At 43.7% G+C, this 14,150-nt stretch overlaps 1 long non-coding RNA gene across 2 annotated transcripts; it reads left to right on the top strand.

Annotated features, from left to right (window-relative positions):
• Positions 1 to 824: 824 nt before the first annotated feature.
• LOC119243668 (uncharacterized) lies at positions 825 to 13,949 on the top strand. Of its 2 annotated transcripts, none has more exons than XR_005124797.2 (3): positions 825 to 908; positions 2,009 to 2,133; positions 13,506 to 13,949. It is a non-coding gene; the product is annotated as an uncharacterized LOC119243668 (long non-coding RNA). The 2 variants fall into 2 exon arrangements; XR_005124798.2 differs by lacking the exon at positions 13,506 to 13,949 and adding an exon at positions 2,346 to 2,735.
• Positions 13,950 to 14,150: the final 201 nt, after the last annotated feature.

Consider the following 14,150-nt stretch of genomic DNA (forward strand, 5'->3'; position numbering starts at 1 on the left):
ACTTATATTCATTTCACCTCTACTGCCCCCAAATTCATTTAGCTTTTGTTTTCAGCAATGTTTTCAAAATATTCTCATAATCTTGGATAGTTCATTTTGGTGATATAGACTCTTCCTCCTTACCACTTTTAAGTTTTCCTTGAAGGAGAATTGTTCATCCTGCATCAGTTCTTCAGGGCGAAGGCGACTTAGCATTTTGACGCAGGTCTCTGGTTCAACATGCAACACATCACGCTCTGAAATATTTAATTAAAATCACTCACAGATCCCCAAATTTCATCTTGAGTGGAAACGTTAGGTTTTAATTCTTTCAAGAGTGAATGAGTATATCTAGGAGCGGGAAATATTTGTCGACCAAGAAGAGCTGACTGCGGAAATCACTCGTTTGGACAAAATACACATTCCAGTTCCTTCTCTGGCCACCACAGGGTGAGCGTACTGCCCCCTCAGCAGTTAAGCAGCGTCCTGAGTAAACCTCAGTGTGTGAACGGAGAACGGAAGGGATGCTGGCACTCTCGGCTTGCATATTTCGTCATCCCCCCGAGGCCCTGTGCAGCCACCTCCGGCCCTTCCAACGTGGTTACCAAGCACGTTCCAGTGACGGCAGCCCGGCCGCGCCCCTGCCCTCGGGCGCCCGCCCCGCCCCGCCCCGCCCCGCCCCGCCCCGGCTGGAAGCAGGTTCCTGTCACCTTAGGCACCGTGGACGCCCCACCCGGCGTGGCTTCCCCGGCGCGTCGCGCCGTCAGCACGTGTCGGCTGCGTCCATTACGTGGGTGGGTCACGTGGGTGGGTCACGTGGGCTCGCGCAACCGCAGACGCGGGCAGCGCCATCGCCTCGTGCTGTTCGAGGCGCTCTCAAGGCCGCGGCCTCCCTCGTGGGGGGCAGTTCCTGCCTCTGGGGTGACCTGGTAGGTGATGGGGGGCCTCAGCTCGTCTCCTGGTGACCGGAAGGTCACCGCGGCCGCGCCGGTCCGGCTCTGCGGTGCGGGCAGCGGGAAGCCAGGGGAGCTGAGGCGGGCGAGCGCTGAGGCGCGAAGGCGGGGCCGGCCCTCCCACCCCCCCCTTGGGCCTGCGCCGAGCGCCACCTGCGGCCTGAGGCCTCGCGCTGCCCGGGCCTCGGGCCTCGTCCTCGCGCGCGCCTCTGAGGCGGGCCCGTCGCGCCCCCTCCGTGGGCCGGGCGGCCGCTCTCGCGCCTTTCAGCCGGCCCTCGGGCGCCCAGGCCCCCTCCCGGCGCAGACGCAGAGCGCGGCCCGCCCGTGGGAGAGGCGGGGACTGCAACCCCTCTGGGTTTGCAGAGACGCCCGAAGAGCGCGCCGTGGGGTGTCTGGGCGCGCCTTCCCCGTGGGGGCGCTCGGGGCACCCCTGCGGGGTGGGGGGGCACCTCCCCGCTTGGCTGGAGCAGAGCGTCACGCCACCGCCGACCGAGTCAGTGTTTCCTGTGTGTGCTTGTGACTCCTGAGCGGAGCTTGTGCCTGTTGGGGGAAGACCACACGCAGACACGCGGTGCTGAGTCTGCCGTAGATCTGTGGCCACGTGGTGAACTTTGAAAGAGGATGATCCAGACGTAGTAGCGTATTGATGGACCGCAGAATTCCTCGCTGTGCGTAGGGAGAATACCATTCATGCTAGAATTTTCAGCTGTCGAAATTTTTAAAGTGAAATGACCTTTGCTTGCTTTAACCTTACTAAACCAGTCAGAGTTAATGAGAAAAACATAAAATTAAAATTAAGATATCAAATTTCTCCTATAAATAAGGGTTTTAACCTAATGAGTGAGCTTGAATTGAAATCTTCCCTTTTCAGTGTGAAGACGCTGCTTTATTTGCTCTGGCCCCGGCAGGCAGGGCCCGGCCAACCGGACCAGGTGGTAGGGGACGGGGAGGGGGGGTAGTTGCTGGCCAGGCCAGTGCTCGGTAACTGCGCCCCCGTGTAGCTGCAAACATACAAAGTGCGATGTGTGTGCATTTTCATGCGTCTTAACCCAGTTGAAATCATTTTGCCCCATCAGGACTGAAGCCCGTGAAGCCTGTGGCCGGCTTAGACCCCTCCAGGACAGAAGTCCAGCCCCCCATGACAGCCTGCGCCACTCGCCCTCTGGAGAGCCGAACCCCCTGATGAGGAGCTCCAAGTAAGGTAGGAAGTTAGGCTGGCGCGGGGCCCAGCAGAGTGAATACCTGGTGCTGGTAGCAAATGCCGCAGTGCTTACCTACGCATGCAGTGTGTTCTGTGCTCTTGTGAAACGCATGCATTTTCCAGTTCCCACTTCTATGAAGACTATATGGCCGCTATTTTTATTCTGTTAATTGTGGTTTTTCTAATGGTTCATATATTTGTTTTATTCTTAGTGTCCGTTCTTCAGTTTTCTGCTTCATTGCTGCCCAGTCTGTCTCCTAAACATTCCTGTTTACAAGAAATCAGGTCAGCAAACATTTAGTGGTTCTTACAAGGCATCTCCCCATGGAACCAGATGCTGGTGTGCTGGGGGAGGTAGCCACTGAGCAGTGTAGGGATGTGTGGTCAGAGTAGCAGGGCTTACTCCCTGGGCAGTGCAGGTGCCGGGACTTCCTTTTTGGAGAGGATAGTGTCTGAGCAGAACCTTTTAAGAAAGTGAGGAGGTGTAGAGGAGGCCTGTGCTCCGACAACCGGGGTGAAGGGTCAGTCTGATGAGACTTAAAAATATGACCTGTGTTTCACAACTTCTCGGCCCCCAGGGGCATTTATAACACAGAAGGTTTTTAAATTGTGAATGTGATAGTAATTTGTGCTTTAAACATAATGTGGTTAGTAGTTATCATGGACAATAAATTCAATAAAACCTTCATTTGTATGAACTGCTGTGATGAGATCATTGTGACAATAGGCATTCGAAGGAGCTGAACAGGGGCTGTGGTGTGAGCCAGGTGCCAAGGCATCAACTTGAGAAATGCTTAGAAGATAAACCAAAAAATCTAAACTAGGTCATGTTACATAGAGAAACACAGGAGGAAACTAAGAACACATTGGCAATAAGACTATAAGAAGTCTAATAGCAAGAGTGCATCTTCCTTTATAGCTGGGCGGTAGATGCTGTCTGTGTGCTACACCTAAACCCACCCCTGTTGGTGTTGGGTGCTCCCATGCTTTGGCTGTTGTGAAAAGTGCTGTGGTGAACATGGTGTGCGTGTGTCCCTTTGAATCAGAAAGTCTTATTATTGCGGGAGCTACTGTTTTCATGTCTGCAACTTGCACTCTCTCAGACTGAATACTTTCATTTTTGACATTCTCAGATTTCTGAACTTAGATTTTCCTTGATTACAGAATTGGTAAATTTATAGACTGAGGGATCTACTAGATGCCACTTTGCCTAGTTTTATGAAGTACTCTGGAACATTAAAATTCACACTGAAAAAAATCTTACCTACTCACCTTGGTGCACCCCTACCCCACCCCCAAGTCCTCTTCCTAAAAGAGGAGGAGTTAATTCTCTACAAAAAAGCTGCTCTCCCTCTCTTTTAGTTATATAGGGAGAAAGTGGAGGAGGAGAAGCACTTCTTACAAGTTTTCTGGTTACTTCTTTGGTCTTGTTTCAGTTGGTATGTGGAAACAACACTGGTTCTATCCAGTTTCTTAAATGTCTGAGCAGATTTTCCTTTCATCAGAGCTGAATGCACTTATTTAATTTTGCAATATGCTGTATAGAGTAGCAATAAATACAGGAGGCAGATGCCCAGCTCTCAGTAATCACAGTACATCTTCTGGAAGGAGGGATGCGGGGGCTTTGTGTTCCTCCAGCCACCAGAAGAGAGTCGCTAGCTGCCCACCTGCTGACTTGGTGGCATGTCCAGGCCTGAGCTTGAACTCTCCATCTTAGAGGACAGACTGGCCTCAGGGATGCTGACTGAGTCTGGTCAAATGTAAGAGAGACGTACTTTAATCATTCTGTATTTATTAATTCACAGGAAGACATATAACCATTAGACGGATCTGATATTCTTACCAGTGGAGCTGTTTTCAGTCTCCTACTTAAGAAAAACCAGGAAAAGCCAAATAATTAGATTATTTGATAGGCCAGATATTGCCCCAGGAGAAGTGACCTAATGAATAATGCGGTGCTAATGCTTTGTGACCTTGGGGTCCCTAATCTGATTCCTGTGCATGCCCAGGCTACATGTCTTACTCAGTATCTAGTGAGACTGCATATTCCCATCAGCAGTTCCATGTATTTTTATGCCTTGAAAATTCTGAGAAAGAATTTGAGGAAAAAACACATCATCACCCCAACTCCCCATGAAACCCACCCTCACTTATTTTTATGTGTGCTTTTTACAGTGTGTTTCACTTTAGTGGACCTCTTTACTTATTTGCACATTTGTTAAATGTGATAATGCCAGATTTCTTTGATTTTTTTTTTGAATGGGTTACATTTCTGTAAAGTTTTGTATCCTCCCTTGCTTCTTGTTCCCTCTCTTGTTCCCATCTCTATCTCTACGATACATAGTAATTCTCAGACATTTAGGGCATCTTCCCTGGTCAGTTCTCTGGTAACAGTGAAAATACTGATTTTAAGTAGGACTGGATTATCCACAAGGTCACTCATGTACGTGCCACGAGGTTGTTTAATGACATCATCTAAATGTAATGTGTTCCTGATACAATTAAATATACGGGCAACCAGAATAAAAATGCACGACTTTGACAGAATCTAAATAAATTTTTTTCCTAAGAAAAATGAAAATAAATTGTGTGAGTCTGAGGGGTGGGTGGGCTGGGACAGAGAAGAGAGCAGGTGGTCACGACTACTTGCGATGCTGCAGAGAGGCATTGCCACCAGAGAGCAGTATTTGACTACAAATCAAAGAAACGGGCTCATTCCTTGCAGACAGAAAACAGGTATTTTTTGCCAATCATCCAGGTACAGTTATCTTATCAGTAAATAGCCAGACTTGGTGATGAGCTGTGCTGGGGTATTTAACCCAGTAGATGGGCTTGGAAGTAGCTGCAGAAAAACACAAAAGAACTTCCAACCAAGGCAAAGCAGAAGCAGACTGCAGACAGCCACCCCAACCTCAGCCCGCAGACACTTGTCTCAAGGGACCACATTGTTCAGAAAACTGTGTTCAGTCCTCCTCCTTGACAAACTTGATAGAAATTTCTTTAAAAAAAATAGATTTATTTATGCATACAAGAACTGGGGTACGGGAGTGTGGATGAAAGGATTCACCAGAGGCAGAGTGGGGAACAGAACAGGCAGATTGACTGAAATCCACTGCTGAGGGGAGCAGCAGATCAGTCAGGAGAGGTCTGCTGCACTATGTGGGTAGCTCTCTGGCAGGGGATCGAACTCTTGCTGCAGTGGCTACAGATAGCTTCATAGGTTGCATCTTAACCCCTTGTGCCACCAGGGAGGCCCTGATAGAAATTTCTTTTATGTAAACTTGTGTTGATTATGACTAATTGTTAGCACAACATCTCTAGCAAATTCTTTTTATTACTGTGTGGATGAGTGTCCTGACAGGCAGGTGTTTGGTGACTATGAGAATAGTTGCACAGAAGCAATGAGAAACGGATGTACTCCTCAAGGTCTCCTGTGCTTTTGTTCAGCAGAGCTATTGGTATAATTGTTTATAGTCAAAATATTCACTGAATTTGTGTTTTTCTAATGGAATTGCTAAATTAAGCAACCACTCCGAGTCCCTACAATCTTTAAGTATTATGTTTGTGCATTTTAATTTGGACAAACTTTGTTCTTATGAGGCATGAGGCAGCAACAAGTGCCAACAGCTCGAAAATGAAAAAAAATATAGGCCCTAATTTACAATTTATTCGGATTGCATATGAAAAATGATCCATAGAAGATATTATAAAACAGGGCCTCCCCTGGTGGCGCAGGCGGTTGAGTGCAGCACTCTGAAGCTGTCAGCCTCTGCAGTGCAGGTTCAATTCCGACCGGCGAGGGTCCCATATGGCGCGGCAGACCTCTTCTGTCGCTCCCACTGCTCCCCTCAGCAGTGTATTTCGTCAGTCTGCCTGTTCTGTTCCCCCCTCTGTCTCTGGTGAATCCTCTCACCCTCCTGCGAATCTGGCCTGTACCCCGGTTCTTGTATGTATGGATAAATAATAAATAAATCTTTAAAAAAGGTATTATAAAATATGTTTATTTTATTATATGAATGGCATAAAATTTATATTTTTATTTTCACATTATGTTGAACCTCTCAATTATATAAAGAATCAGGATCATATTCATGTTACAACTCATCGAAAAATAGAAAACAGCATTTGGAGGCTTGAATAGAATCAAGTTCTTTACTTCTGTCCCCCCCAGAATATGCTGGGTGACTTGGTGTTTTTGAGGCACCGTCAGGTGGTTCTCTAGCTGCTTTTCAGCTAAGTAGAGGCAAAGACGCTGGACTACTTGACTGGATTTTTAAATCATTCAGTGCTCTGCTTGTTAGAAAGAAAAACTGATTTCCTCAGCTCTGAGCTACAGCCTCTGCTGGTGATGAGGAGGACCATGATGGAGACTGAACCAGGAGTGAGAGCTGCAGGAGGAGCAAGTGCACTCTGTTCAGCTTTCCAGTCTGCTTCCTGCTAACTCCTGTGACGTTAGTAACTCTGCATTTAAGGACTATGTCAGCATCCTGTCTCTATTAATTCACATAATGCCATTTCCCATTATTTGTGGGGAGGGTAAAAAAAAAAAAAGCTGCCAATATGTAATATTTGTTTTACCATGAATGATAGTATTTTGTGGATGTTACCATTATGTTCTAAAACTGTAAGTTAAAAGATAAACCCAGAGAGTGCATATGGGAAGAGAGAGGAAAGGGAAAGTTCAGGAAAAAGAGGAAACAAAACTGGAATACCGAGGGCTCTTTTATTCTTTTTTGTGTTTGTGCTTGTTGCTTTTTAATTAAATTTGTCCATGTTTATCTGTCTCTAACTTTGGGGTGACGTTTGTGCACATGCTTTACTCATTCTCCACCAGACTGCCTGTGCCTGTGCCCCCTCCCATACTCCCTTTCTCCTCCAGCCCCTCCTGTTCCCTCTGGTAGCCAGTATATTTTTCATTGGTTCTAAGATTAACTTTTGCTGTCCTTTGCCAGAATATGTTTTTTGATTAGTTGTATTTCACAGATAAGTGAAACCATGTGATAACTGTCTTTCATGCTCTGCCATATTTCGCTTAGCATAAGCACATCAAGGTTCATACTTTCTGTTCCCAAAGCACTATTTCATCCTTTTTAATAGCTTAGTAGTATTCCTTTGAGTGTACATTCCACAATTTTTTTATCTAATCATCTGTCGGTGGGAACTTCATTTTTGTGCATGGAGTTAAGTATGGGTCTAGTTTCTTGTCTTTTTTTTTTTCTTGCATGTATCCATGTTTCTCAAAAATATTTGTTAAAAAGGCTCTTTTTCCCATGGTGTAGTTGCAGCTCTTTTGTCAAAGATGAACTGTCCATATTTATATGGGTTTACCTCTGGGCTTTTTATTCTCTTTCATTGCTCTGTGTTCTGTGTTTGCTGTAATACTGGTTTGATTACTGTTGCAGCACAGTGTAGTTTGAAGTCCAGAAGTGTTATACTTCTACTTTTATCTTTCATTCTTATTGATGCATGTTCCTGGCTTGTTTATAAGTCAGTTTGTCTCTGCTAAAACTGATGTATGCACTTGAATATCTGTGGCCCAAACTTTGGAAAAGTCAAAGTGGTACCTGTGACTGCTGCTTCTGGGTGGAAAGAGCATAGTCACTTGCTCACCCAAGGGGCCCGCTCCAGAGGGGAGGTGCTGTCAGTTCTTGGCTGGCACAGACCATCTCCTGGTGGAGAAGGAAGTGGCTTCACAGCCCCTTCATCTGTCATCACTTTCCCTTGTCATCAGGTTGGGGGGCCAGCACCTCCCCCATCACCAAAAAGAACACAGTATCAGCACAGATCAGGACATGTTTTCTTGTAGGTGTGTTTGACTTGTGAGCTCTTTGTGGTTGCCTTTGTGGTTGACTTGAGTTTATTCTTGGCCTCTAAAAATTTAAATCATTTCAGAAAGTCCCACAAGTAAAGAACAACATAAATTCATTGAACGTACCGTTGTAATGGTGCAAACGGCCAAGGAATTAAGTGTTTATTGATTCTGTCAGTTAACACTTCAGATTCGTATTTTTATAAATGACAAATGGCTTAAAGCGTATCCCTTCAAGAACAAGGTGTACTTTGGTGGTGCTGTGAAGTCAAAAATTTGTAAGAGTAATATTCTGGCCGATGACTTTACATATTGCGGTTTATACTTACATCGTTGGACATGTAAAATAGTCCACCCAGTTACCATCCGAATTCATATACCCCTCCTCCTCCTCACTTTAAGATTTTTTTTTTTTTTTAAAGCAAGCCACTGCAAAGAAACTCACAGGGAAACAGGTCACTCAGAAAGGAATTATGCATACTTAAAGTAGCAGACATTATATCCTAAAGTTATTTTTCTCAGCAGTCCCAGAATTTGTGATACCTTGTCATTTTCTTACTGCCTTTTTCCTTATCAGCTTTATTTATTTATGCATACAAGAGCTGGGGTGCAGGCCGGGTGGGGGGAGGATTCACCACATACAGAGGAGGGGGCAAACCACACAGATCTACTGAAATACACTGCTGAGGGGAACAGCGGGTAAGACAGGAGAGGTCTGCTGTGCCATGTGGGTCACCTCCCTGGCCAGCTGGGGAATCGAACTCATGCTACAGTGGCTGGCAGTAGCTTGATAGCTGTCTTTAGCCCCTGAGCCTCCAGGGAGGCCCCTTCATGATGTTATTTTTTAACTTAGACTTTTAGAATTTCTCAGTTGTATATTTGAACTTGAAAATCAATCATGCTTTTGAATTCCAAAAAGTATTTCTGTTTTGTAATTTTTCTCCTTAAAATTTTCCATTACTTCTGCAATTGTATTTCTCTCTACACTTTCTAATTGACCAGCTTCAACAGAATTGCCTGTCCTTAAATTTTGAGTTGGTTTTCAACTGTGAGATTATTGAGTCCTTCAAAATAGATTATATTTTTTCTCCTACTTTGTGATTCTTTAGAAAACCGTCCAGAATGAGGGCACTTTTTGAAAGTTAAACTTGTAGGTGGTAGAATCCAGGTACTTGTGGCAGCGAAGATGGAACATGACTTTCTGCTGGGGTGGTAGGAAAAGCTTCTTGTATGGACAGAAAATATGAACAGTCACCTCACCAAAGAAGAGCTAGCAATAAGCATATGAAAAAGATACTCAAGATCATGTGTCATTAGGGAATTTCTGATGAAAGCATTGAGACACCATTGCATGCCTACTAAGTGAACAGCCGACATACATAGAACTGGCAATGCCTATTGCTGGTGGAGAGGCAGAGCAAAGGAGCAACTTGTTTCTTACTTCCGGTATTACGGTAGTTCAGCCATTTTGGAAGATCAACGGAGTGTTTCTTATAAAAGTAAATGTAGGCTTGGCATGCAATCCAGCATTCACACTCTAGGTGTTTACTCAATATCATAATCCCGTTGGGCTGCTGTAGCAAATCAGGAATTTGCAAACCAACAAATACTTTTTTCATAGCTCTGGAGTCTAGGAGATGAGTTGCCAGTTTGAGTAGGTTCTGGTAAAGTCATCTTCTGGGCTGCAGACTGCCAGCTTCTCACGCTGTCCTCACGTGATGGAAGGGAATGCTGTGGGATCTCTTTTTTAAGGGCACTAATCCCATTCATGCAGAGACTCTGCCTCATGACATAATCACCTCCCAAAAGCCCTGCCTCCTGATTGGTAATCGGAGCCCAACTATTGAATTGAGGACCATAGCCCCAAGTAAGTGAAAACTTATGTTCAACGCAAAAACCTACACATAAGTTATAGCAGCTTTATTCATAATGGCCAAATATTGGAAGCTATAGGGATGTCCTTCAATGAGTGGATGTATAAACAACCTGTTACATCCATGCAAGAGAATGTTATTCAGTGGTAAAAAGAAATGTGCAATCAAATCACAAAAAAGAAAAATGATAAAAAGATCTAGAGTTGGCAAAAGGGGAAGAAAATTGAACGGGTGAAGCATATTTTTGTTTTTGTCCTTTTTTTAGGGTGGTGAAACAATTTACTATTATGTAATTGTGGGTATATGATGCTACAGTTTTGTCAAAACTCATAAAATTTACAGGTGAAAGAATGATCTTTAAGGAACGCAAATTAAAAAAAAAAAAATCATTTCAGAGGTCAGGAGAGTTCAAGACCGAAAGCACACTGTGTTGACAAAGAGAATCATTAATGTTACTAAATGAGGCTTGCTGCCTGAGATGCACAGAAAACTAATCATTATTACACTGGCTTTTGAGGGTAGAAGAAGTTGTCTTTATTGTGTGGTTGATCAGCAAGGAGACGGGAAGCAAAACTCAATGAATCTCTCCCACATGAGGGCTAGTTCTAATTTTATAGAAATGGAAAAAGGAAGGGAATAGAAAGTTAGAGCTATGCAGAAGCCCATAGAGTTACTTGTCAGTCTGTCTATGGCAAGGACTTCTGTATTCTTGGGACAGACCCTTCACTTTTAAATATGGTCTGGACTGTCACTTGTATCTGTTCTTCTGTTTGTTTGGTTTTTTGTTTTGTTGTATTTTGTTTTTTTGGTTCTGTGTTGGAGGTCTCTTGGTTTCAACCAGCTTGAAATTTGGGTTAAGTCAGTTGCTTTTGCACATGCGTGGATTATGTAACTCAGAGAAGTTGGGCAAAAGCTCTGTTGTCTCGCTGAAAACAAGCTTAAAACGGTAGTTAAACATGCAGAATTATTAAGTATACCACCTGATAGTGGATAGTCATAGTTTCAGTGTATGAGTTGATTTTAGTAAAGGAAGTTTGTGGCCTAAGTAATTTTAGAAATGAGTCGATTCAGTAAGATTAAAGGCAAAGGAAACTATTCAAAGAATGATACTCTAATTGATAAAGGTGTTTCCTATGGTATCATTTATGGTGTCACACTGTATCTGAATACCCGAGTTGAGCAAATGAAAGAGTATCAGACTGTTGGGAGCAGATTGCTCACTAGGTAGAAAGGTTGAGTACACACAGAGAAGGCAAGGAGGCCGGAGTGATTTCTGTGGCCATGGCTGGAAGTTATGGTAATGCTATGAGCTCAATATGGCTCTGCATGGTTTCGCAGAGATACAGATTTGTATGTGCGCAGCAGTTCCTGCTCCATCAGCTGCAAAAGCCTGGAAACAATACCATTAGCAAACACACACACACACACACACACACCCCACCCCCCACCCCTACTCCCACCCCCATTCCCGGTTTCTGGTACGGTTCTCTAAGGAAAGGAAGCGAAATAGGGTGTGTTGTAACATGGAAGATTTCCATTTCTAAATATCCTATTTCCAAGCCACCACTAGCTTGAGATAAACACTGAACCAAATACTTCCAAGTAATCAGTACTTAGTATATTGTCATCAACGCATGCAAGTTAGAAGCTCCACTCGATATATAAACTAGAGCAGTGGGGTCTAATGTAAGGGACATAGCAAATAATTTACATTGTTTTCTATTCATATTGGAAATAATCTGAAAACATACCCCGTCTTCCTCACGTAGTCTCATAACTTTTTCCCCACAAAAGAGGAAGTAGAAATGTGGTCAGATAAAAAATTAGCAATCATTCGCTTATATGTGAAGCTGATGGGTTTCCCTGAGTGTGTGCTGCTCCGTAAAGAATATTTACGTCATTTTGAGGACAAAAATACACGTATCACACAGAGGAACTTGTGCATTTTATTTGCATAGAACCATCTGAGGAACAATAGAAAATATTTGGAATATTTAGCATTTTCAAAATAAAAATAATAAGATTTTTAGGGAATTAAGAATGATGAATTTCAGTATCTTCAAATCATTTTCATCAAAATGTAAGTCCCCAAAATGTTTTATTCTACTCAGATTTGATCACATTATCGAAGTCAGGTGGTGATGAATGAACATAAGATGCAGAGAGAAAGGCCTGGGCCTGGCAGGCTGTATTCATGAGTTTGATTTGGTTAAATGTTGTCACCATCAGCTAAATTAATGGCAGTAACAAATTGAGAGGATGAAATGAGCAGATTGGAAGCTACCATATGCTCATGCCACGCTTTTAATTGATAATAATTAAGTAATTATGGAATAGAAGAAAATGTTGAATCAGATGTCGATGGCATTTGCAATGCCATTGTGTAAAGCCCTGGCATTTATAATGGATCCAGTTCCACTTAGCCCAGAATTAGCTACACGGATTGAAGCACAGTTGTCTGCCCATCCCCAGGCCCCGGCCACATCTATGAACATCTAATGTTCATTCATTAAAATGCAGACTCAGTGGGGAAAGAAGGAATTAATTAGCACAACCTTTACTTTAGGTTGTCTTGGTCCCAAGACAAGAGGATTTATTCATTGTCATGGGATGTTGAGTACTGAGAGGCCCTGGTGGTGCTGGGAGTGGTGTTAGTAGCACCTCTCGAAACATGGTGTGACTGCTTCCAGTTGTCACCAGAAACTGCTGGGTCCAGCAGGGGTGTCAAGGGGGTCGGTCTGGTCTCCAGCATCACTCTCACTCAGCAGATGCAGTGTTCTCACTCGAGTGCCGGCTTCCCGTGCTCCGTGTCCCCAGCCTACCCTGTGTGTGTCTCTGTCTCTCTCTCTTTCTCTGGCTTTACTAGAAACAGATACCTTCCTTCCCTTGTCCAACTCCCCCACGGCTTTAACTTCATGTTGGAGAACTGCTTCCTTTTTATGTATTTATCCTGGAGATTAATGATTAGAAATATGAGCCTACTTCTTTTGGCTCAAGCTAGTTTTCTTATTTAAAAAAAAAAAAAGCCAGATCGCAACAGTGAGAATTGCAGTAATCTTTAAAATGTTTTCAACTTACATTTGACTTTATTATCATAGTACCTGCCTTGCAAAAACAAGTTGGACATTGATCTCCCTTAACCATTTTTATGGTGACATAATGAATTAAACTAGAATTTAGAGATGTTCCTACTCACATACACTATTGATTCCTCAAACAACCTGAAGCCAGTGACTTTCCAGTATTGGATAAAATTTGATTTGATTAAATATTTGATATCAGGGACCACCAATGTTCATTTTCATTAAAGCAGGTAAATAAACTACTTTACCAATACAAGATGTGACTTTGAGGCAAAAAACTAATTAGCTTCTCTCACTTGAAATTCAGCAAGGAATTTGAAATGCTATGTCAGGTAATATATTTCCCAACAAACAAGTTCAAGAAAATGTTCCTTCATTAGTTTATTAAGGCTGCTTTAACAAAGCATTACAGACTGGATGACAGAAACAACAGAAATTAACTTTCTCACAGTTCTGGAGGCTGTAATTCTAGATAAATTTTCTTCAAGCCCTAGGTCCTCAGCAGCTCCAGAGTGGGAGGATGCTGGTGGTGGATTGGATTTAGGGATCTGTTAATGATGGACACTAACCATTTGGGTCTCGAAATCCTACCCTTTGTTTTTCTAGGCCCACAGCATGGGGACAAGGGAGCTGTCACTTAAGCTGTGCACCTACAAAGAACACCACCAACCCAGAAAAACGCTCAATAGCATAAGCCAGGATGATTGAAGACTATGAACATCTTTTGTTTTCCACAAATGTATAAGCCCAAGAGTTGTTGCATAAGACAAGGGAGAAACAGAGGGCATTCAGAAAATTAAATTACATCCTGTCTCTCGGTAAACGTGGTAATGGGGTGCTGGACTGCAGTCTGTGTGGTATGGTAGTTTCCCTCCTGTGAGGTAGTGCATAGGCAGTTGGGACTCGGGGAGATGATAGTCTAATATGGGGCTAGCATTGCTTTCTTTGGTGATAGGTTTTACACCACCAGTGATTCTGGCAGGACACAAATTCCATTTGCACAAATGAAGTGAAGTCCTAAGGAGTGGTGTGTCCCGTCCCACCTCTCTTTCTACTGGGCCAGAGGCTGCATTAGAAGTGCTCTGAGTTGGTTCTTTTCATCCTTTGTTCACTTGCCCTGTGCTCACTGGCAGCCGTCACATTGCTCACACAACCTCATGCTACCCTTGTGTTTACTTTTTGAGGTCACATTGGTTCACAACACTGCATGTGATTCAGAGGCACAGGGTCACACCTCTTCCGATGGGAACA

Source organism: Talpa occidentalis, unplaced genomic scaffold (genome assembly GCF_014898055.3).
Source record: "Talpa occidentalis isolate TD23 unplaced genomic scaffold, MPIMG_talOcc4v2.1 talOcc4.13, whole genome shotgun sequence".
In the NCBI taxonomy this organism is placed as follows: domain Eukaryota; kingdom Metazoa; phylum Chordata; class Mammalia; order Eulipotyphla; family Talpidae; genus Talpa; species Talpa occidentalis.